The 25146-nt window shown below is 42.6% G+C and overlaps 1 protein-coding gene across 7 annotated transcripts in view; it reads left to right on the forward strand.

Moving 5' to 3' along the window:
* The window catches only part of LOC129780409 (scavenger receptor class B member 1), a 288806-nt gene that overhangs the window by 133584 nt on the left and 130076 nt on the right, over nucleotides 1–25146 (forward strand). The window lies entirely within an intron of this gene.

Below are 25146 nucleotides of genomic sequence, written 5' to 3' on the forward strand. Positions count from 1 at the left end.
GCTATGACTGTGGGATTAGAGTTTGAAATAAGCATTTTCAGTTCTAGAATATTTCGTCGGATACTTCTGATGTTCCATTGTATCCCGAATTTCTGTGTTGGAGTGAATGTGTTGGTGTTTTTAACTCTAATTCCTAAGTCTTAATTGTGTGTATGTTTGAACTATTCAAAGAGAATTAGTTCGATGGTCCTTTACCCTTGGAAAGAGAAGCTTTCTTTGAGGTATTGGTGTTGTTTTTGTTTGGTGTAGAAGTCTTTGGAGTGTTTGTTGTGTTTGTGTTGTTTTTTGTTGAATGTGCGTTGCTGTTGTTGTTATTGTTGTTTTTTGTTTGATGTGTGTTGTTGTTGTTGTTGTTGTTGTTGTTGTTTTCTGTTGGGGTTGTATTGTTATTTGTTGTTGGTGTCTGTCTTTGTTCATTCTTAGTTCTTTTCTTGTCCTTGTTTGTTTGGGTCTCATCTTCAGATTTTTGATCTGACTCTGAGGATGATCCTTTAGTTATTTTTCTTTTGTTTTTGTTTTTGTTTGGAACATCAGACGTGTCCATAGAAATGACTGATTCGCTTTCGGATTCAGTTGATGAACTACCAGTTGTTGAATCTGTCATGGTTGTATCGAATGTAGTGTCAATTGGGGGGGTGCTTTCGCGACTAGAAGTGGCCGAAGCGGCCGAGGCGCAGTTACATTTGCAGTTGCAGCTGGGTGCTGGCTTTTGCAAGTTGGAAAGTCTGTCTTGCAGAACACTTGCGAATGTTGGAGCATTGTTTTGAAGTTGCAGCTGTTCCTTTGCCTCTTTGTATGAGATTCCATTGTCGATTCTTATTCTGGTGATTTTATTTTCGGTTTGCCATACGGGACAATTCCTACTAGAAGAGGAGTGGTTCCCTTGGCAGTTGACACAAAAAGCTGAAGCATCGCATACTTTGTTTGCGTCTGTTTGTTGTTCCGGATGTTCATGGCCGCAGTTTCTGCAAAGCGGATTTTCGCGTTTGCATCGCTTGTTCGTATGTCCAAATTTGTAGCACTTGTAGCATTGCATGGGATTGGGATAAAAATTTCTAGTCCCGGCTCGAATGAACCCAAAGTAAATAAAATTGGGAACGACAGTTCCGCGAATGGTCAATATTAAAGTGGCCGTTGGCACAACAATGTTGTTGTCCTTTCTGGTGATGCGTTTGACGCCGATCACACCTTGAGCGGTGAGTTCTTTCACCAGTTCGGATTCCGGAAGGTCGATAACTTCGCGGCAAGTCACAACGCATTTGCGTTGGTTTAAAGTTGGGTGGAAGATCACTTCTACAGGAGTATTATCAATCAGTTTGGTAATCGAAAGTAACTTACCGACTGTATCCTCATCCCTGGTTGTCAAGATGTACTGGAGTTTCTTTTTATCATCTCGCTGTGGTTTGGCGCTGTTGAATTTTTTTACAACTGCCTTGATGGTATTGCTGACTGTGAAGGGGTTTGTTGGAAGCACCTTGTCTCCTGTGGCTCTCAGAAGCAGTATCTGGAGATTACCGTTCGAGGGGTCCGCCCATAGTGGAGCGGTGGCTTCGGTGGGCCTGCCCTCATAGAAATTTGTAGCCCGGCCTCCCGGAGGCCCGGAGCTACTTGAAGCCATGCTTCTGCTTGACTATACCTAGGTTATAGTCAGCAGGTACGGATATGAAATCACTAAAATTCCTTATTGGGAGATATTCACTAAGGGGTATGTTCCCAGAAAATTACACTTTGTTCTAGTAAAGCACTTTGAAAAGCCACCAATGGGTGCGGAAAATTGCAAATCACACTTAATATAATAATTGCTTCCGTCACTTCACTTGCTTGTATGCGTGTTTTTCTTTTTAGATTTTATTTAATAATAAATATTCACTACACTACAATATAACTGGCAACACTGCCCGAAAGAAAAAGGGGGCGTGGCGTCGGTGACGCCGAAAAAGCGCGCGCTTTTTCCGGCAAGCCGGTGAGCGCCCGCTCTCCACGGTCGAAGCGAGCTATTGCCTTTTCCCGCTCTCCTTCTGCTGTCACCTTAAAACTTATTCTAACAAATCTCCTTCCACAATCGCCAGGGGGAACGTCCCAGTCCGCTGTCCAGAAACGCCAAAACTCCGAGCTGCTGAAAGAAAAATCGACCTTCTCGGTCGGAGGTTAAAATCAGTATATGATGTATTTTTTTGCCATCGCTCCCTTTTAACGCTCATTCGTTCGTCTCGTTGGACTCGCCTCTTTGGCTGAGTCTGCCGATTTGTCTCTATCCTGTGAGTGTGTACCGCTAGAGTATAAAACACGCGGACCCCAAAAAAATATCTTATTTTCTTTCAAACCGTAAACCCGTGTGGTTGTACGGCATCGGCATCGTGGACGTAACAAAGGAGGACAAGTTAAGGGAAAGGCAAAGTCCCACTCGAACCGTGCAAGTGTGCAGTTCCCCGTAGGTGTATCCGCCAATTGCTCAGCAAGGGTAGCTAGGCCGAGCGCGTTAGTACCAGTGCACCAGTCCACCTAGCCGGCGTTATATAGTTTCGGCCGCCGAAGTGATCGAGTTGGCTGGTAAAGCTGCTCGCGACGATAAGAAAAACCGCATTCAGAACAGAACACATCAAGACAACAACAGGCAGTTGCAGCGAGTGGCGAGTGGCAAACGCAATTGCAAAACGGCATCAGGTAGTAGAAGAAAAAAGTTTGTTCTTTATACAAACTGCTTTGGTGGCAAATCCAGAACAAGGCGTCATCGAGGGCGTTCGAAATGGTTTTTTGACGTAGGACTACGTCTAACCGGAAGATATAGGGGGTGAAATGGAAATCTAGGCACTGAACAAGTAGGAAAAAATGCAAGATTTGGAACGCTTATAACTCGATCATTTCTCAATAGATCGCAAAGGTTTTTGCATCAATTGATAGGAAATATATCTACGCATCTATCATAACGAATAACATTTCATTTTTCTTGAGATAAATAATTGAATAATTGTGAAATATCAAGCATTGTCAAAATGCACTATGTGCCCATTTTTGATTGGTCCATTTTGTGCTCCTCAAATCGTACCGACCAAAACGGGCAACCAGAGCAGCAGCGAAATAGAATGAAGCACGATTGGAAAGGAAAAAGAAAAAAAAGACGAAACATTGGTCGCAGTCTCACACATGCGTAATTCTCGAGCCAGCCAGTCAGCTTAAAAATCCCCGCTCCGCTGCCGTAACGATCATTCTTTGTGTGGACACCGACTGGACAACATCGTTGCTGGACGGGCTGGACGGCGAGGGATCGAGTGCCTTTCTCAAGGCAAGAGGGCGGAGGTGGTAGCACTGGAGTAGAGTAGAGTAGAGTTTTCAAAGGGCCTTTCTCAAGGCTAGAGACGAATGAACTGCAAAAGTTTAAAGTCTCTATAATACAATACCCACCTACCTACCGTAACAATCATTCTCGTACAAACCGTACACCACATCGGTTCGCATCACAACACATCAACAAACCAACCCAAGCAGCCATGTCTGGACATGGTAAAGGAGGAAAAGTGAAGGGAAAGGCAAAATCCCGCTCGAACCGTGTTGATCTGGAGTTCCCCGCAAGGGTAGCTAGGCCGAGCGCGTTAGTACCAGTGCACCAGTCCACCTAGCCGGCGTTATATAGTTTCGGCCGCCGAAGTGATCGAGTTAGCTGGCAAAGCTGCTCGCAACGATAAGAAAACCCACATTCGGAACAGAACACATTCGGTTCGGTGGACATCAAGACAACAACAGGCAGTTGCGGCGAGTGGCGAGTGGCAAACGCAATCGCAAAACGGCATCAGGTAGCAGAAGAAAAAAGTTTGTTCTTTATACAAACTGCTTTGGTGGCAAATTCAGAACAAGGCGGCATCGAGGGCGCTCGAAATGGTTTTTTTCAAAACCACGAGTACAAAGTTTTCTAAATTGGAACCATTCCATAAAACAAGGCGCTTTTCAGGGCCATTAAACCTTCCAAAAAAGAGTTTAGGAAATACAGTTCAATGCTTTCTAAAACAATATCCAAAATAATAATAAAACACAAATTGATTTTTTCATAATTTGTTTGCCAGGATATGATGAGTATGTGAATTTGGTAGTTGTTCTGAGCTTATTGATTTTCACCAATTCTTAAATTGCTTCTAGATTGAAAGTACAGTAATTTACACTTATCTCGACATTTAGCTAATTGGACGGACCTGCAATGAGACATATTTAGTTGGACATTTTTGTAAACATAGAGTTCGGGGTCCAAATTATGACCCCACATTGAAAGTCGACACTGTACCACTGTCATCGCAAATGTTCAATTGCCATTGAATGTAATTTACTCTAAAATAAGTCACAAGTTGGATGGGAAGAAATTTTCCAACTGTGAAAGCTGTGGCGAGTGGCAACAAATCGCTAAACAGGAAGGTTTAGCCGAACAAGATGGGGATATCGAGTGATAACAAAACAATAAACTCTTTAGATTGAAGATAATTTTGTGATCCTGAAAAGGACCCTTTTTAGCCTGCATGTGAATCCAACGAGCGAACAAATCGTAATGAATGTATTTTTTTGCCATCGCTCCCTTTTAACGCTCATTCGTTCGTCTCGTTGGACTCGCCTCTTTGGCTGAGTCTGCCGATTTGTCTCTATCCTGTGAGTGTGTACCGCTAGAGTATAAAACACGCGGACCCCAAAAAATATCTTATTTTCTTTCAAACCGTAAACCCGTGTACGGCATCGGCATCGTAGACGTAACAAAGGAGGACAAGTTAAGGGAAAGGCAAAGTCTCACTCGAACCGTGCAGGTCTCCAGTTCCCTGTTGGTCGCATTCACTGATTGCTCCGCAAGGGTAACTAGGCCGAACGGATTGGTGCCGGAGCACCAGTATACCTAACAGCGATTATAGAGTTTCGGCCGTCGGAGTGCTCGAGTTGGCTTGCAACGCTGCTCACGACAATCAGAAAACCCGCATCAAGAACAGAGCAGCTTCGGTTCGGCGCTCTTCAAGGCAACAATTAGTTTCAGTGAGTGGCAAAGTGTTTCTCCGGCACGTCGCATTAAACGTAATTTACTGAACAACATGTCACAAGCTGGATGGGAAGAAATTTTCCAACTGTGAAAGCTGTGGCGGGTGGCAAACGCAATAGCTAAACAGGAAGGTTTAACTGAACAAGATGGGAATATCGAGTGATAACAAAAACACAACACCAAAGGTTCTTTTCAGAACCATCAACATATTCATAAAAAGTAAACAGTAAACTAATCCATTTTTCAGGTAGATAGGTAGGTATTCACGTAGGAGAAGAAAAAAAAACAATATATTTAAAATATATATTTAACATAAGCTGTCCCCTTTGTATAGTCCTACGTCACTCCGGTTATGTCCCCGACATTACCCACCCGTTTTATTAATTGCGATAGAAGCGTAGAAATATTCCCTATCAATTGATGCAAACATCTTTCCGATCCAGTAAGAAATGTTCGAGTTATAAGCATTCGGAATCTTTCATTTTTTCCTGCATGTTCTGTGCTTAGGTTTTCATTTTACCCCCCATGTACTCCGGTTAGACGTAGTCCCACGTCAAAATGAACGAAACATTGGTCGCAGTCTCACACATGCGTAATTCTCGAGCCAGCCAGTCAGCTTAAAAATACCCGCTCCGCTGCCGTAACGATCATTCTTTGTGTGGACACCGACTGGACAACATCGTTGCTGGACGGGCTGGACGGCGAGAGATCGAGTGCCTTTCTCAAGGCAAGAGGGCGGAGGTGGTAGCGCTGGAGTAGAATAGAGTAGAGTTTTCAAAGGGCCTTTCTCAAGGCTAGAGACGAATGAACTGCAAAAGTTTAAAGTCTCTATAATACAATACCTTCCTTCCTTCCGTAACGATCATTCTCATTCAAACCGTACACCACATCAGTTCGCATCACAACACATCAACAAACCAACCCAAGCAGCCATATCTGGACATGGCAAAGGAGAAAAAGTGAAGGGAAGGGCAAAATCCCGCTCGAACCGTGTTTAGTTTCGGCCGCCGAAGTGATCGAGTTAGCTGGCAAAGCTGCTCGCGACGATAAGAAAAACTGCATTCGGATCAGAACATATTCGGTGGACATCAAGACAACAGGCAGTTGCAGCGAGTGGCGAGTGGCAAACGCAATCGCAAAACGGCAGCAGGTAGCAGAAGAAAAAAGTTTTACTTTTTACTTTGGTGGCAAATCCAGAACAAGACGGCATCGAGGGCGTTCGAAATGGTTTTTTTCAAAACCACGAGTACAAAGTTTTCTAAATTGGAACCATTCCATAAAACAAGGCGCTTATCAGGGCCATTAAACCTTTCAAAAAAGAGTTTACGAAATACAGTGCTTTCTAAAATAATATCCAAAATAATAATAAAACACAAATTGATTTTTTCATAATTTGTTTGCCAGGATCTGATGAGTATGTGAATTTGGCAGTTGTTCTGAGCTTATTGATAGTTGGGGACTTTCCTGATTATTCAATTTTCACCAATTCTTAAATTGTTTCCAGATTGAAAGTACAGTAATTTACAATTAGTTCGACATTTAGCTAATTGGACGGACATGTAATGCGACATATTTAGTTGAAAATTTTTGTAAACATAGAGTTCGGGGTCCAAATTATTCGTCATTCGGTTCGGTGGACATCAAGACAGCAACAGGCAGTTGCAGCGTGTGGCAAACGCAATCGCAAAACGGCAGCAGGTAGCAGAAGAAAAAAGTTTGTTCTTTACACAATCTGCTTTGGTGGCAAATCCAGAACAAGGCGGCATCGAGGGAATTCGAAATGGTTTTTTTTAAAAACCACGAGTACTAAGTTTTCTAAATTGGAATCATTCCATAAAACAAGGCGCTTTTCAGGGCCATTAAACCTTCCAAAAAAGAGTTTAGGAAATACAGTTCAATGCTTTCTAAAACATTATCCATAATTCCTGATTATTAAATTTTCATCAATTCTTAAATTGTTTCCAGATTGAAAGTACAGTAATTTACAATTAGTTCGACATTTAGCTAATTGGACGGACATGTAATGCGACTTATTTAGTTGGACATTTTTGTAAACATAGAGATCCAAATTATGACCCCACATTGAAAGTCGACACTGAACCACTGTCATCGCAAATGTTCAAATACAGGTTAAAATCGCCTCCAATGCAACACTGAGTGGCGCTTCGGCACGTCGCATTGAATGTAATTTACTGTACAACATGTCACAAAGCTGGATGGGAAGAACTTTTCCAACTGTGAAAGCTGTGGCAAGTGGCAACAAATCGCTAAACAGGAAGGTTTAGCCGAACAAGATGGGAATATCGAGTGATAACAAAACAATAAACTCTTTAGATTGAAGATAATTTTGTGATCCTAAAAAGGACCTTTTTTAGCCTTCATGTGAATCCAACGAGCGAACAAATCGTAATGAATGTATTTTTTTGCCATCGCTGCCTTTTAACGCTCTTTCGTTCGTCTCGTTGGACTCGCCCCTCTGGCTGAGTCTGCCGATTTGTCTCTATCCTGTGAGCGTGTACCGCAAAAGTACAAAACGCGCGGATCCGCTGAAAAATATATCATTCTCTTTCAAACCGTAAATCAGTGTGGTTGTATGGCATCATTTCACATCACATCGCATCAACGGATTGGTGCCGGAGCACCAGTATACCTAATAGCGGTTATAGAATTTCGGCAGCCGGAGTGCTCGAGTTGGCTTGCAAAGCTGCTCACGACAATAAGAAAACCCGCCTACAGAACAGAGCACATTCGGTCACATGTCACATAGCCATTGCCCATTCGGCCAACCGCGGTTACTCCCAACGGAATGCACACAGAACAGCATGATGGAAGCTCCCAAACCACCCGGCACAGTCGAGCACCGCTGTCGTCTCTCCGCTGACTGCTCCTGCCACTCAAGACATTCCGTTCCTGTGTTCGGAGCTGGTGAGGGAGTCTTCCAACTTGCTACCTCAGGCAAGTACGACTACAGTACCGTTCCTTCGCTTTCTGAAATCCGCCCCACTAATAGTGTTGCCTACATCGACGGTGCGGCTGATACCGCACCTTACTCTGATGCTCCCGTCGTTTCTGCTGTTTGTCGGTCATCATTCACCGAATCAGAGGATACATCGTCACCGTCACCGCTGACCGTTTCCAGCCGTCTGTGGTTACTTCCAACGGAATGCGCGCAAAATAGCATGATGGAAGCTCCCAAACCGCCCGGCACAGTCGAGCACCGCTGTCGTCTCTCCGCTGACTGCTCCTGCCACTCAAGACATTCCGTTCCTGTGTCCGGAGTTGGTGAGGGAGTCTTCCAACTTGCTACTTCAGGCAAGTACGATTGCAGTACCGTTTCTTCGCTTCCTGATATTGGTCCCATTGATAGTGCTGCGTACATCAATGGTGTGGTTGATGCCGAGCCGAACCTCGATGCTACTGTTGTTCCAGCTACCACAACCTCGCATTTCAACGCTCTTTCTTCCAACCGTCATCAGGAAATTAGTGTATATTACCAAAACGTTGGCGGTATCAACAACAAGGTCGACGATTTCCGGGTAGCTGTATCAGATCAATGCTACGACATAGTAGTTCTCACGGAGACTTGGTTGGACTCACGTATACTCTCTCACCAAGTGTTCGGCTGCGATTACGATGTTTTTCGTTGCGATAGGAACGCTGATAATAGTCGTAAGGCTAGAGGCGGAGGCGTTTTAGTAGCCGTGAACTCTAGACTTGAGACGAGGGCTGTAGAAAACCAAAAATGGTCTTGTCTAGAGCAGGTATGGACGGCGATCACACTTGGCGACCGCACTTTATATCTATGCGCATTGTATATCCCTCCTGACCGAACACGAGAACGTGAACTTATCGAGATCCATTGCCAGTCAGTTTTCTCCGTTCTGGAAGTCGCTAAAGCAACAGATGAAATCATCTTGATGGGTGATTATAATATCCCAGGAATCTCCTGGAAGAAATCACGCAACGGTTTCCTTTATCCGGATCTGGGTCACTCAGCCCTCCATTCCAACGCGTCTTTCATGCTTGATACTTATAGCTTAGCCACTCTCTCGCAAATTAATCACGTCACTAACGAGAACGGCCGTAGCCTGGATCTTTGCTTTGTGAGTGCGCAGGACACAGCCCCATTCTTATGCGAGGCTCCCGCTCCTCTCGTGAAACTTACCCCTCATCACCCACCCTTGCTGGTTGCCGTTGGCACAAAACTGTTACAGGATATCAATATTTCACCTGTAGTCGTTTCTTACGACTTTCGAAATGCTGACCATCGTAATATCAGCCAGTTGTTCTCTAGCTTCAATTGGGGCGACATATTAGATACCGCTAACGTCGAGTCTGCAGCTGTAACATTCTCCAACGTCCTGGCATATGTCATTGATAGATATGTGCCAAAGAAGAAGTGCCTCCATACGTCCCGAAAACCGTGGCAAACACGCGAACTTCGACGAATGAAATCCATAAAGAGGGCCGCATTAAGAAAGTTCACCAGATACCGCACACAATCTCTTCAATGCCAGTATGCGAGAATCAATTACGAATACAAACGTGTCGCGAAACAATCTTTCCTGAATTATCAGCGCAGAATACAGAGGAAACTCAAATCCCGCCCAAAACAATTTTGGAATTTTATCAACGAGCAGCGCCATGAAGCTGGCCTGCCATCGTCTATGACGTTCAATGGAATTGCGGCCTCTACTCAGCAGGATATCTGCAACCTATTCTCAGAAAAATTCGCCAGTGTTTTCACCGATGAAACATTAACCGACGACTATATCAGGCATGCGGCTAGCTACCTCCCCCGTTCTAGCCAAACTCTGAGTAGGTTCGACATCAATACGGAGATGATTTCAAGGTCATTCTCAAAGCTCAAAACGTCGTTCAACCCGGGACCCGACGGTATTCCTTCAGCTTTTCTCAAAACGCACATGAATGACCTATTGATCCCGCTGCTCCACATATTTCAACTCTCTGTAGCCACCGGTGTTTTTCCGACCTGTTGGAAAATATCGCATATGTTCCCAGTCCATAAAAAGGGAAATAGACGAGATATTAACAATTATCGCGGCATCACTTCGCTTTGCGCTTTGGCAAAACTATCGTTATTTTGGAACCGCTAGACGCTCTCAGCAAACCGTACATAAGTACTGACCAACACGGATTCATGACGGGCCGCTCCACCACCACAAATTTACTGTGCCTCACTTCTTACATTACCGACAGCATGTTGAAGCATGCCCAAACGGACGCTATTTATACGGATCTGACTGCAGCCTTCGATAGATTAAACCACAGTATAGCTGTCGCCAAACTGGACAGGCTTGGGATTAACGGCAACCTTCTACAATGGTTTCAATCATACCTCACTGGCCGTCGACTAGCCGTCGTTATAGGGTATTGCCAATCCCCTTTTTTCGCTGCTACGTCTGGTATACCACAAGGTAGCCATCTGGGCCCCTTGATATTTCTGATATACTTTAATGACGTAAATCTGGTAATTGAAGGTCCACGGCTATCATATGCTGACGATTTAAAAATTTACCTTCAGGTCAGCTCGATTGAAGATTGTCGCTTCCTTCAACGACAGATGGATGCTTTTGCCGATTGGTGTATTCTAAACCGAATGGAGGTTAACCCCGCTAAATGTTCTGTCATCTCGTTTTCGCGCACGAGACAGACCATATTGCACAACTATGTCCTGTTCGGCACGGAAATTGAGCGTGTCAGCGAAGTCAAGGACCTGGGTGTCATTTTAGACGTGCAACTCTCTTTCAAACCGCACATCACATACATGGTGAATAAAGCATCCAGAACTCTGGGGTTCATCTTCAGGATTGCTAAAAGTTTTACCGACATCTACTGTCTGAAGTCCCTCTACTGCTCCCTCACTCGCTCCATCTTAGAGTATGGTGCAGCTGTTTGGACTCCACACTACAGCAACGGTGTCGAAAGGATCGAATCAGTTCAACGAAGGTTTATAAGATATGCTCTGCGTAGATTGCCGTGGACTGACCCCCTCCGATTACCGAGTTACCAGAGTCGATGTCAGCTGATCAGCTTGGAAACTTTGTCGATTCGTAGAGACACAGCCAGGGCTTTGATGATAGCTGATACCTTACAAGGACGCATCGATTGTCCCGGTCTTCTGGAAAAAATTAATTTCAACGTTCGACCTCGGGCTCTCCGAAATAACTTGATGTTACGATTGCCCGCCCTACGTACAAACTACGGCATGTTCGGTGGATTAAATGGTCTACAAAGACTTTTCAACAGGGTAGCCCAGCTGTTCGATTACCATTTATCCCGAACGCTTCTTCGTCGGAGATTTAGCTCTTTTTTTACTGAACAAACAGTCACGTGATTATTGTTTTTAAGTGTATCTTTAATATGTGTTGACTGTAATTTGATGTAATCAGTTGTAACACGATGTCATTTGATTCATGTTTAGATTTAAATGTAGATTTAGAATTTTATATATCCTTAAGCACATCATTGGGGCCCTTACAGCCCGTTGATGAATTGACAATAAAAAATAAAAAATAAGACGGTTCGGAGGCAACAACTAGTTTCAGCGAGTGGCAAACGCAATCGCAAAACGGCAGCAAGAAGGAAAAAGTTTGTTTATACAGACTGCTTTGGTGACAAAACCAGCCACCGTAAAACACCGCGCTTTTCAGGACCATGAATGGTTTATCAAAGAAAAGTTATTAAAAGTTATTCACAATACTAATGCATTCTAAAGTGACATAATATGACATATAATATAAACTGATTTATTTTGTTCATGCTTGTTCTTGATTGGTGGTTGGGGCCTTTTAAATTGATCATTCAGTTTTCACAAACCCATGCTTGGTTTCCGAATTAAAAGTGGCTTCAAATTACAACACATTGTATGCAGCATGGCATTAACGAATTTTCTCGGTAGCAAGAACTGCTTTCTTTGGTTGATAACTGATGTTGAAAATTGACTGACGTTACTTCTGCATTGTATAGAAAATTAACTAAGGAGCAACATGATGAGCTATGTATTTCCTGCTGCTCTGTTCTTATTTTAAAGGACTTTAATCCGAAGGTCATCCGTCCCTGTATTTACTGTTGGTTTTTCAGAACGCTTCTAGCTCGTTTCTTTCTCGACAGATCGTAGAGTTCGTCTCCAAAACCTCAGTTCTTTTTCATTTTTATTTACTTTGTTTGCGGAGACTACAAATCTTACAATTCATTCGTCTCCGAAACCACAGTTTAAGGTACGGTAATGTGCTCAATAGTGAAATATATGATAGTGAATGAGCTGATAACCATCTATGCATTCCCTATCACAGCCATCATTTTGTTTGTACGATATGTGTATACGCCGAAAGATGCCCGGCGTTGAACATTTAATAAGTACAAAGCCTTCAGAAAAAACAAGAATCAAGTTTGTAAGAAAAACGCAAAAACACAACACCAAAGGTTCTATTCAGAACCCCCAACATGTTCATGAAGAGTAAACAGTAAACTAATCCATTTTTCAGGTAGATAGGTAGGTATTCACGTAGGAGAAGAAAATAAAAAAATATATTCGAAATATATATTTAGCAAAAGCTGTCCCCTTTGTATAGTCCTACGTCACTCCGGTTATGTCCCCGACATTACACACCCGTCTTTTTTATTATTATTTTGGATATTATTTTAGAAAGCATTGAACTATATTTCGTAAACTCTTTTTTGAAAGGTTTAATGGCCCTGATAAGCGCCTTGTTTTATGGAATGGTTCCAATTTAGAAAACTTTGTACTCGTGGTTTTGAAAAAAACCATTTCGAACGCCCTCGATGCCGCCTTGTTCTGGATTTGCCACCAAAGCAGATTGTATAAAGAACAAACTATTTTCTTCTGCTACCAGCTGCCGTTTTGCGATTGCGTTTGCCACTCACCACTCGCTGCAACTGCCTGTTGACTTGATGTCCACCGAACCGAATGTGTTCTGTTCCGAATGCGGGTTTTGTTTTCGGCGCGAGCAGCTTTGGCAGCTAACTCGATCACTTCGGCGGCCGAAACTATATAACGCCGGCTTGGTGGACTGGTGCACTGGTACTAATGCGCTCGGCCTAGCTACCCTTGCGGGGAACTCCAGACCGACACGATTCGAGCGGGTTTTGCCTTTCCCTTGATTTTTCCTCCTTTGCCATGTCCAGATTTGGCTGCTTGGTTTGGTTTGTTGATGTGTTGTGATGCGAACTGATGTGGTGTACGGTTTGAATGAGAATGATCTTTACGGCAGCGGAGCGGGGATTTTTAAGCTGACTGGCTGGCTCGAGAATTACGCATGTGTGAGACTGCGACCAATGTTTCGATCTTTTTTTGACGTAGGACTACGTCTAACCGGAAGATATAGGGGGTGAAATGGAAATCTAGGCACTGAACAAGTAGGAAAAAATGCAAGATTTGGAACGCTTATTACTCGAGCATTTCTCAATAGATCGCAAAGGTTTTTGCATCAATTGATAGGAAATATATCTACGCATCTATCATAACGAATAACATTTCATTTTTCTTGAGATAAATAATTAAATAATTGTGAAATATCAAGCATTGTCAAAATGCACTATGTGCCCATTTTTGATTGGTCCATTTTGTGCTCCTCAAATCGTACCGACCAAAACGGGCAACCAGAGCAGCAGCGAAATAGAATGAAGCACGATTGGAAAGGAAAAAGAAAAAAATGAACGAAACATTGGTCGCAGTCTCACACATGCGTAATTCTCGAGCCAGCCAGTCAGCTTAAAAATCCCCGCTCCGCTGCCGCAACGATCATTCTCATTCAAACCGTACACCACATCGGTTCGCATCACAACACATCAACAAACCAACCCAAGCAGCCATGTCTGGACATGGTAAAGGAGGAAAAGTGAAGGGAAAGGCAAAATCCCGCTCAAACCGTGTTGATCTGGAGTTCCCCGCAAGGGTAGCTAGGCCGAGCGCGTTAGTACCAGTGCACCAGTCCACCTAGTCGGCGTTATATAGTTCCGGCCGCCGAAGTGATCGAGTTAGCTGGCAAAGCTGCTCGCGACGATAAGAAAACCCGCATTCGGAACAGAACACATTCGGTTCGGTGGACATCAAGACAACAGGCAGTTGCAGCGAGTGGCGAGTGGCAAACGCAATCGCAAAACGGCATCAGGTAGCAGAAGAAAAAAAGACGGGTGGGTAATGTCGGGGACATAACCGGAGGGACGTAGGACTATACAAAGGGGACAGCTTTTGTTAAATATATATTTTAAATATATTGTTTTATTTTTTTCTCCTACGTGAATACCTACCTATCTACCTGAAAAATTGATTAGTTTACTGTTTACTCTTTATGAATATGTTGATGGTTCTGAAAAGAACCTTTGGTGTTGTGTTTTTGTTATCACTCGATATTCCCATCTTGTTCGGTTAAACCTTCCTGTTTAGCTATTGCGTTTGCCACTCGCCACAGCTTTCACAGTTGGAAAATTTCTTCCCATCCAGCTTGTGACATGTTGTTCAGTAAATTACATTCAATGCGACGTGCCGAAGCACCACTCAGTGTTGCATTGGAGGCGATTTTAACCTGTAATTGAACATTTGCGATGACAGTGGTACAGTGTCGACTTTCAATGTGGGGTCATAATTTGGATCTCTATGTTTACAAAAATGTCCAATTAAATAAGTCGCATTACATGTCCGTCCAATTAGCTAAATGTCGAACTAATTGTAAATTACTGTACTTTCAATCTGGAAACAATTTAAGAATTGGTGAAAATTGAATAATCAGGAAAGTCCCCAACTATCAATAAGCTCAGAACAACAGCCAAATTCACATACTCTTCAGATCCTGGCAAACAAATTATGAAAAAATCAATTTGTGTTTTATTATTATTTTGGATAATGTTTTAGAAAGCATTGAACTGTATTTCCTAAACTCTTTTATGGAAGGTTTAATGGCCCTGAAAAGCGCCTTGTTTTATGGAATGGTTCCAATTTAGAAAACTTAGTACTCGTGGTTTTGAAAAAAAAAACCATTTCGAACGCCCTCGATGCCGCCTTGTTCTGGATTTGCCACCAAAGCAGTTTGTATAAAGAACAAACTTTTTTTCTTCTGCTACCTGATGCCGTTTTGCGATTGCGTTTGCCACTCGCTGCAACTGCCTGTTGTCTTGTTGTCCACCGAACCGAATGTGTTCTGTTCCGAATGCGGGTTTTCTTATCGTCGCGAGCAGCTTTGCCAACTAACTCGATCACTTCGGCGGCAGAAACTATATAACGCCGGCTAGGTGGACTGGTGCACTGGTACTAACGCGCTCGGCCTAGCTACCCTTGCGGGGAACTCCAGATCAACACGGTTCGATCGGGATTTTGCCTTTCCCTTCACTTTTCCTCCTTTACCATGTCCAGACATGGCTGCTTGGGTTGGTTTGTTGATGTGTTGTGATGCGAACCGATGTGGTGTACGGTTTGAATGAGAATGATCGTTACGGCAGCGGAGCGGGGATTTTTAAGCTGACTGGCTGGCTCGAGAATTACGCATGTGTGAGACTGCGACCAATGTTTCGTTCATTTTTTTCTTTTTCCTTTCCAATCGTGCTTCATTCTATTTCGCTGCTGCTCTGGTTGCCCGTTTTGGTCGGTACGATTTGAGGAGCACAAAATGGACCAATCAAAAATGGGCACATAGGGCATTTTGACAATGCTTGATATTTCACAATTATTCAATTATTTATCTCATGAAAAATGAAATGTTATTCGTTATGATAGATGCGTAGATATATTTTCTATCAATTGATGCAAAAACCTTTGCGATCTATTGAGAAATGCTCGAGTTATAAGCGTTCCAAATCTTGCATTTTTTCCTACTTGTTCAGTGCCTAGATTCCCATTTCACCCCCTATATCTTCCGGTTAGACGTAGTCCTACGTCAAAAGTTTGTTCTTTATACAAACTGCTTTGGTGGCAAATCCAGAACAAGGCGGCATCGAGGGCGTTCGAAATGGTTTTGACGTAGGACTACGTCTAACCGGAAGATATAGGGGGTGAAATGGAAATCTAGGCACTGAACAAGTAGGAAAAAATGCAAGATTTGGAACGTTTATAACTCGAGCATTTCTCAATAGATCGCAAAGGTTTTTGCATCAATTGATTGGAAATATATCTACGCATCTATCATAACGAATAACATTTTATTTTTCTTGAGATAAATAATTGAATAATTGTGAAATATCAAGCATTGTCCAAATGCACTATGTGTCCATTTTTGATTGGTCCATTTTGTGCTCCTCAAATCGTACCGACCAAAACGGGCAACCAGAGCAGCAGCGAAATAGAATGAAGCACGATTGGAAAGGAAAAAGAAAAAAAGACGGGTGGGTAATAATCCAAAATAATAATAAAACACAAATTGATTTTTTCATAATTTGTTTGCCAGGATATGATGAGTATGTGAATTTGGCAGTTGTTCTGAGCTTATTGATTTTCACCAATTCTTAAATTGCTTCTAGATTGAAAGTACAGTAATTTACACTTATCTCGACATTTAGCTAATTGGACGGACCTGTAATGCGACATATTTAGTTGGACATTTTTGTAAACATAGAGTTCGGGGTCCAAATTATGACCCCACATTGAAAGTCGTCACTGTACCACTGTCATCGCAAATGTTCAATTACAGGTTAAAATTACCTCCAATCCGATACTTAGTGGTGGTAATGCGACGTGCCATTGAATGTAATTTACTGTAAAATATGTCACAAGCTGGATGGGAAGAAATTTTCCAACTGTGAAAGTTGTGGCGAGTGGCAAATGCAATCGCTAAACAGAAAGGTTTAGCCGAATAAGATGGGGATATCGAGTGATAACAAAACAATAAACTCTTTAGATTGAAGATAATTTTGTGATCCTGAAAAGGACCCTTTTTAGCCTGCATGTGAATCCAACGAGCGAACAAATCATAATGAATGTATTTTTTTGCCATCGCTCCCTTTTAACGCTCATTCGTTCGTCTCGTTGGACTCGTCCCTCTGGCTGAGTCTGCCGATTTGTCTCTATCCTGTGAGTGTGTACCGCTAGAGTATAAAACACGCGGACCCCAAAAAAATATCTTATTTTCTTTCAAACCGTAAACCCGTGTGGTTGTACGGCATCGGCATCGTGGACGTAACAAAGGAGGACAAGTTAAGGGAAAGGCAAAGTCTCGCTCGAACCGTGCAGGTCTCCAGTTCCCTGTTGGTCGCATTCACTGATTGCTCCGCAAGGGTAACGGAACGGATTGGTGCCGGAGCACCAGTATACCTAACAGCGATTATAGAGTTTCGGCCGTCGGAGTGCTCGAGTTGGCTTGCAAAGCTGCTCACGACAATCAGAAAACCCGCATCAACAACAGAGCAGCTTCGGTTCGACGCTCATCAAGGCAACAATTTGTTTCAGTGAGTGGCAAAGTGTTTCTTCGGCACGTCGCATTAAATGTAATTTACTGAACAACATGTCACAAGCTGGATGGGAAGAAATTTTCCAACTGTGAAAGCTGTGGCGAGTGGCAAACGCAATAGCTAAACAGGAAGGTTTAACCGAACAAGATGGGAATATTGAGTGATAACAAAAACACAACACCATAGGTTCTTTTCAGAACCTTCAACATATTCATAAAGAGTAAACAGTATACTAATCCATTTTTCAGGTAGATAGGTAGGTATTCACGTAGGAGAAGAAAATAACAATATATTTAAAATATATATTTAACAAAAGCTGTCCCCTTTGTATAGTCCTACGTCACTCCGGTTATGTCCCCGACATTACCCACCCGTCTTTTTTTGTGCGATTTTAGTTTATTTTGTGCGGTTTAGAAAAGGAACATATTTTACGAAGTTATCGTCCTTTTTGACGTGGGACTACGTCTAACCGGAATATATGGAGGGTAAAATGAAAACCTAAACACAGAACATGCAGGAAAAAATGAAAGATTTCGAATGCTTATAGCTCGAACATTTCGTACTGGATAGGAGAGATGTTTGCATCACTTGATAGGGAATATTTCTACGCATCTATCGCAACTAACAAAATGTTGTTTTTCATTAGATAAACAATTGAATAACTGTAAAATATTAGGCGTTATCTAAACGCCCTAACTGCATCGTTTTGATTGGCCCGATTTACGGTTTCCCTAACACAGCCATCAAAACCAAGCAGCCTTGGGGAAATCGGCATTGCAAATACATGAAAGTAGGGGGACTTTTGTTCTCATCGAAAAATGTTCCCTAACACAGACTTTAAAACCAAGCAGCGAAATCGGCATTGCAAGCACACGAAAGAGTCTAGAGGCGAGTGAACTGAAAAGTTTAAACCCTCTTAAAGCCAAAAAGAAGAAAAAGAACACACGAAAGTAGGGGGAGCTTTTGTTCCCACCGAAATGTGTTCCCTAATAGAGATTTCTAAACCAAGGTGCCTGGAGAAATCGGTATTTCAAATTCATGCAAGTCGGGGGTATTTTTGTTCCGACTGGAATGTGTTTCCCTAACACAGACTTCAAATCCATGAAGCGTGGGGAAATCGGCATTGCGAATTCATACAAATCGGGGGTATTTTTGTTCCGATTGAAATGTGTTTCCCTAACACAGACTTCAAAACCGAGGTTTCTGGGGAAATCGGCTCTGCAAATAAATGCAAACTGCGAGTACTTTTGTCCTCGCTTGCCTTTGTGCAGAGTGGAATATGTCTGTCCTAACATGATCTTCTAAACTTAGGAACCTGGGAAAATCGTGCAGCCACTAGAAGCGAATGAACTTCCCAGTTTCAAGCAAATTCGAGATTCGAGAAGTATGTACACTTTTGGGATGTAAACTTCAGAGGGAAATGTAAAATAAAATAATCGTTTGATAATTTTTTTTTGTCTTTATTGGAAAGATTTTCAGCCTTAGGCTGGTTCATCAAACGTTTGATAATTCTTCCGTACATATATTTTGTTCTAGTCATCATACCAAACGTAAAAGGTCCGTCATTAAATTTACTTGTAACGAAGAACAATCAATCACAATAAATGAATTGACTTTACACGGCATTTGTTCATTTTTTTCACTCACAGAGCAAATATATTGAACTCAATTGAATTTGGAAACTGTTTCATTCAATCAAGAATTTAATCAATACAAACGAATGATTGCTAAGCTAAGGTAGTTCCACGTGAACCTTGCGGTTATATCATAGATATAACCCACTAATTTTTTTCCTCATTATGTATTCAATAGCACTGTATTGGTATTGTGTCAAACAATCACTAGTCTCATGACTATTTTTGTTTCTTTTATAGTGTAGAACAGCTTTTTTGACGTAGGACTACGTCTTTCATTTCTATACCGGGGTGTAAAATCAAAGTTTCGAAAACGAAAGCGTTACGCCGGAGACCGAGATTTTGAGCGTTAATAGCTCCTAAACAACTGAACGAAATGGTATGATAAACACTTCATTCGAAAGATAAAATGTCTACGTGTTCTATACTTGTTACTTTCTGATCCAAAAACTTGTTTCAATAGTCTTAAAATTGCTTTCAAAACAGGCTATTGAAATCACCAATCGGTATATAAGCGAGCGCCGCTCGGAAATCCACTCAGTTCAAATTGAACAGCGATTGGAGCATGTTGTCGCTCTTCGTTTATCATGAAAGCGCGGATGAACGGTGTCACCAAGAGCCTGTTTGTGCACCTTAGGCCAGAAGGGAATCTATCAGGAGGAGAGTTATGCCACAAACGGTTCCCCGGGAAGATCTCGAAGCAGCCGCTACACACACACACACACACACACACACATACACGTGCGGAATTCTTTCCGTTTGGATGCCATTCAGTATCGAGAAAGATCCGGAAAATAATCTGCCAGTTCCTCTGGGAATTTAAAAATACATTCATGTGAAAGAGTTTATTTTAATGTTTTCTATCCATGTAACACTGTGACCAAATATTTTTCAATCAAGTACTATTAACAGGTTGTTATCGAGTTAGTATTAACCACTGGTGGGCTTCCAGTATCGAGGAAAATGTGGAAATATCTAATCGTTACTGAAAATAATCTGCTAGTTCCTCTTGGAATTTAAAAAAGACGGGTGGGTATTGTCGGGGACATAACCGGAGTGACGTAGGACTATACAAAGGGGACAGCTTTTGTTAAATATATATTTTAAATATATTGTTTTATTTTCTTCTCCTACGTGTATACCTACCTATCTACCTGAAAAATGGATTAGTTTACTGTTTACTCTTTATGAATATGTTGATGGTTCTGAAAAGAACCTTTGGTGTTGTGTTTTTGTTATCACTCGATATTCCCATCTTGTTCGGTTAAACCTTCCTGTTTAGCTATTGCGTTTGCCACTCGCCATAGCTTTCACAGTTGGAAAAATTCTTCCCATCCAGCTTGTGACATATTGTTCAGTAATTACATTTAATGCGACTTTGCCACTCACAGAAACTAATTGTTGCCTTGCCGAACCGAAGCTGCTCTGTTCTTGATGCGTGTTTTCTGATTGTCGTGAGCAGCTTTGCAAGCCAACTCGAGCACTCCGACGGCCGAAACTCTATAATCGCTGTTAGGTATACTGGTGCTCCGGCACCAATCCGTTCGGCCTAGTTACCCTTGCAGAGCAATCAGTGAATGCGGCCAACAGGGAACTGGAGACCTGCACGGTTCGAGTGAGACTTTGCCTTTCCCTTAACTTGTCCTCCTTTGTTACGTCCACGATGCCGATGCCGTACAACCACACGGGTTTACGGTTTGAAAGAAAATAAGATATTTTTTTGGGGTCCGCGTGTTTTATACTCTAGCACAATTTAAGAATTGGTGAAAATCAATAAGCTCAGAACAACTGCCAAATTCACATACTCATCATATCCTGGCAAACAAATTATGAAAAAATCAATTTGTGTTTTATTATTATTTTGGATAATGTTTTAGAAAGCATTGAACTGTATTTCCTAAACTCTTTTTTGGAAGGTTAAATGGCCCTGAAAAGCGCCTTGTTTTATGGAATGGTTCCAATTTAGAAAACTTAGTACTCGTGGTTTTGAAAAAAACCATTTCGAACGCCCTCGATGCCGCCTTGTTCTGGATTTGCCACCAAAGCAGTCTGTATAAAGAACAAACTTTTTTCTTCTGCTACCTGATGCCGTTTTGCGATTGCGTTTGCCACTCGCCACTCGCTGCAACTGCCTGTTGTCTTGATGTCCACCGAACCGAATGTGTTCTGTTCCGAATGCGGGTTTTCTTATCGTCGCGAGCAGCTTTGCCAGCTAACTCGATCACTTCGGCGGCCGAAACTATATAACGCCGGCTAGGTGGACTGGTGCACTGGTACTAACGCGCTCGGCCTAGCTACCCTTGCGGGGAACTCCAGATCAACACGGTTCGAGCGGGATTTTGCCTTTCCCTTCACTTTTCCTCCTTTACCATGTCCAGACATAGCTGCTTGGGTTGGTTTGTTGATGTGTTGTGATGCGAACCGATGTGGTGTACGGTTTGAATGAGAATGATCGTTACGGAAGGAAGGAAGGTATTGTATTATAGAGACTTTAAACTTTTGCAGTTCATTCGTCTCTAGCCTTGAGAAAGGCCCTTTGAAAACTCTACTCTACTCTACTCCAGCGCTGCCACCTCCGCCCTCTTGCCTTGAGAAAGGCACTCGATCCCTCGCCGTCCAGCTCGTCCAGCAACGATGTTGTCCAGTCGGTGTCCACACAAAGAATGATCGTTATGGCAGCGGAGCGGGGATTTTTAAGCTGACTGGCTGGCTCGAGAATTACGCATGTGTGAGACTGCGACCAATGTTTCGTTAATTTTTTCTTTTTCCTTTCCAATCGTGCTTCATTCTATTTCGCTGCTGCTCTGGTTGCCCGTTTTGGTCGGTACGATTTGAGGAGCACAAAATGAACCAATCAAAAATGGGCACATAGTGCATTTTGACAATGCTTGATATTTGACAATTATTCAATTATTTATCTCAAGAAAAATGAAATGTTATTCGTTATGATAGATGCGTAGATATATTTCCTATCAATTGATGCAAAAACCTTTGCGATCTATTGAGAAATGCTCGAGTTATAAGCGTTCCAAATCTTGCATTTTTTTCCTACTTGTTCAGTGCCTAGATTTCCATTTCACCCCCTATATCTTCCGGTTAGACGTAGTCCTACGTCAAAAGACGGGTGTGTAATGTCGGGGACATAACCGGAGTGACGTAGGACTATACAAAGGGGACAGCTTTTGCTAAATATATATTTCGAATATATTTTTTTATTTTCTTCTCCTACGTGAATACCTACCGATCTACCTGAAAAATGGATTAGTTTACTGTTTACTCTTCATGAACATGTTGGGGGTTCTGAATAGAACCTTTGGTGTTGTGTTTTTGCGTTTTTCTTACAAACTTGATTCTTGTTTTTTCTGAAGGCTTTGTACTTATTAAATGTTCAACGCCGGGCATCTTTCGGCGTATAAACATATCGTACAATCAAAATGATGGCTGTGATAGGGAATGCATAGATGGTTATCAGCTCATTCACTATCATATATTTCACTATTGAGCACATTACCGTACCTTAAACTGTGGTTTCGGAGACGAATGAATTGTAAGATTTGTAGTCTCCGCAAACAAAGTAAATAAAAATGAAAAAGAACTGAGGTTTTGGAGACGAACTCTACGATCTGTCGAGAAAGAAACGAGCTAGAAGCGTTCTGAAAAACCAACAGTAAATACAGGGACGGATGACCTTCGGATTAAAGTCCTTTAAAATAAGAACAGAGCAGCAGGAAATACATAGCTCATCATGTTGCTCCTTAGTTAATTTTCTATACAATGCAGAAGTAACGTCAGTCAATTTTCAACATCAGTTATCAACCAAAGAAAGCAGTTCTTGCTACCGAGAAAATTCGTTAATGCCATGCTGCATACAATGTGTTGTAATTTGAAGCCACTTTTAATTCGGAAACCAAGCATGGGTTTGTGAAAACTGAATGATCAATTTAAAAGGCCCCAACCACCAATCAAGAACAAGCATGAACAAAATAAATCAGTTTATATTATATGTCATATTATGTCACTTTAGAATGCATTGGTATTGTGAATAACTTTTAATAACTTTTCTTTGATAAACCATTCATGGTCCTGAAAAGCGCGGTGTTTTACGGTGGCTGGTTTTGTCACCAAAGCAGTCTGTATAAACAAACTTTTTCCTTCTTGCTGCCGTTTTGCGATTGCGTTTGTCACTCGCTGAAACTAGTTGTTGCCTCCGAACCGTCTTATTTTTTATTTTTTATTGTCAATTCATCAACGGGCTGTAAGGGCCCCAATGATGTGCTTAAGGATATATAAAATTCTGAATCTACATTTAAATCTAAACATGAATCAAATGACATCGTGTTACAACTGATTACATAAAATTACAGTCAACACATATTAAAGATACACTTAAAAACAATAATCACGTGACTGTTTGTTCAGTAAAAAAAGAGCTAAATCTCCGACGAAGAAGCGTTCGGGATAAATGGTAATCGAACAGCTGGGCTACCCTGTTGAAAAGTCTTTGTAGACCATTTAATCCACCGAACATGCCGTAGTTTGTACGTAGGGCGGGCAATCGTAACATCAAGTTATTTCGGAGAGCCCGAGGTCGAACGTTGAAATTAATTTTTTCCAGAAGACCGGGACAATCGATGCGTCCTTGTAAGGTATCAGCTATCATCAAAGCCCTGGCTGTGTCTCTACGAATCGACAAAGTTTCCAAGCTGATCAGCTGACATCGACTCTGGTAACTCGGTAATCGGAGGGGGTCAGTCCACGGCAATCTACGCAGAGCATATCTTATAAACCTTCGTTGAACTGATTCGATCCTTTCGACACCGTTGCTGTAGTGTGGAGTCCAAACAGCTGCACCATACTCTAAGATGGAGCGAGTGAGGGAGCAGTAGAGGGACTTCAGACAGTAGATGTCGGTAAAACTTTTAGCAATCCTGAAGATGAACCCCAGAGTTCTGGATGCTTTATTCACCATGTATGTGATGTGCGGTTTGAAAGAGAGTTGCACGTCTAAAATGACACCCAGGTCCTTGACTTCGCTGACACGCTCAATTTCCGTGCCGAACAGGACATAGTTGTGCAATATGGTCTGTCTCGTGCGCGAAAACGAGATGACAGAACATTTAGCGGGGTTAACCTCCATTCGGTTTAGAATACACCATGTTGCAAATTCCCCTTCACGCATAGGCGATTTTACTCACGCGTGAGGCTTCGCTTCTTGACACTTGCTCGTCTTAATTGGCTAGCTCACGAGCCGCCATCATGGAAATGATACACACATGTATAATTGAAAAGGTCGTTGCAACTGTCACACGCACACACATGCACTCACTCACGCTCGCACTCACCTTGTTCAGCTGTAGAAGACGTCGCCCGACGCGGTCTTGGCTCTCCAGCCCAGTGCTGCCTGGCCAGGGGCCCCGCTGGCCTTCTCCTTCTCCTTCCTGTAGGCACGCTCCTCTGGCACGTTGCTTCCCACCGATTCTCTCTCCTTCTCGATCTTCCGTTCCCCGGCCGGTTGCCAGCACTCCACTCCCGCTACCTTCTCTCACTATTTCTTTTTATATTCACCTCTTTAATTCTCCCTGTCCGGTCCCTCACTTTTATTTCTCACTCCGCGAGTGTCTGCTCTTCGGAGGTTCGTTCACCTCACACCACGTCTTCAACCCATACAATAATTATCTTCTTTCTTTCTCACACTATTTTCTTTATCATTCCCCTCTCTCTCATTTTTCACCGGAAATTGCCGGTCTTCTTCTTATTTCTTCACTGAACTTTGCTGGCACGGCAAGCACCCGCCATTGCAACTCACTCGGTGCGCACCGCGTGTGCGATCAATTGTCCGGCAAGTCGCGTCACCGGCGACACCCACAACTTGTGCCGCTGAACAGCCACACCAAGCCACCACAACTCGCTTTCAGCCACTTATCGCAAAATGATTTCCTTTTACACTGCGACTTCCTGCACGTGATCCACACCTCTGCACACTCAAAATTACTTTTTGCGCGCTTAATTCCACTATGTGGCTGCCTAATCCACCCGCAATTAAGGCCAGGCTGCAGCACCACACCAGAAAACCACAAACTGCACCAA

The sequence above is a fragment of the Toxorhynchites rutilus genome, chromosome 3 (genome assembly GCF_029784135.1).
Source record: "Toxorhynchites rutilus septentrionalis strain SRP chromosome 3, ASM2978413v1, whole genome shotgun sequence".
NCBI lineage: Eukaryota > Metazoa > Arthropoda > Insecta > Diptera > Culicidae > Toxorhynchites > Toxorhynchites rutilus.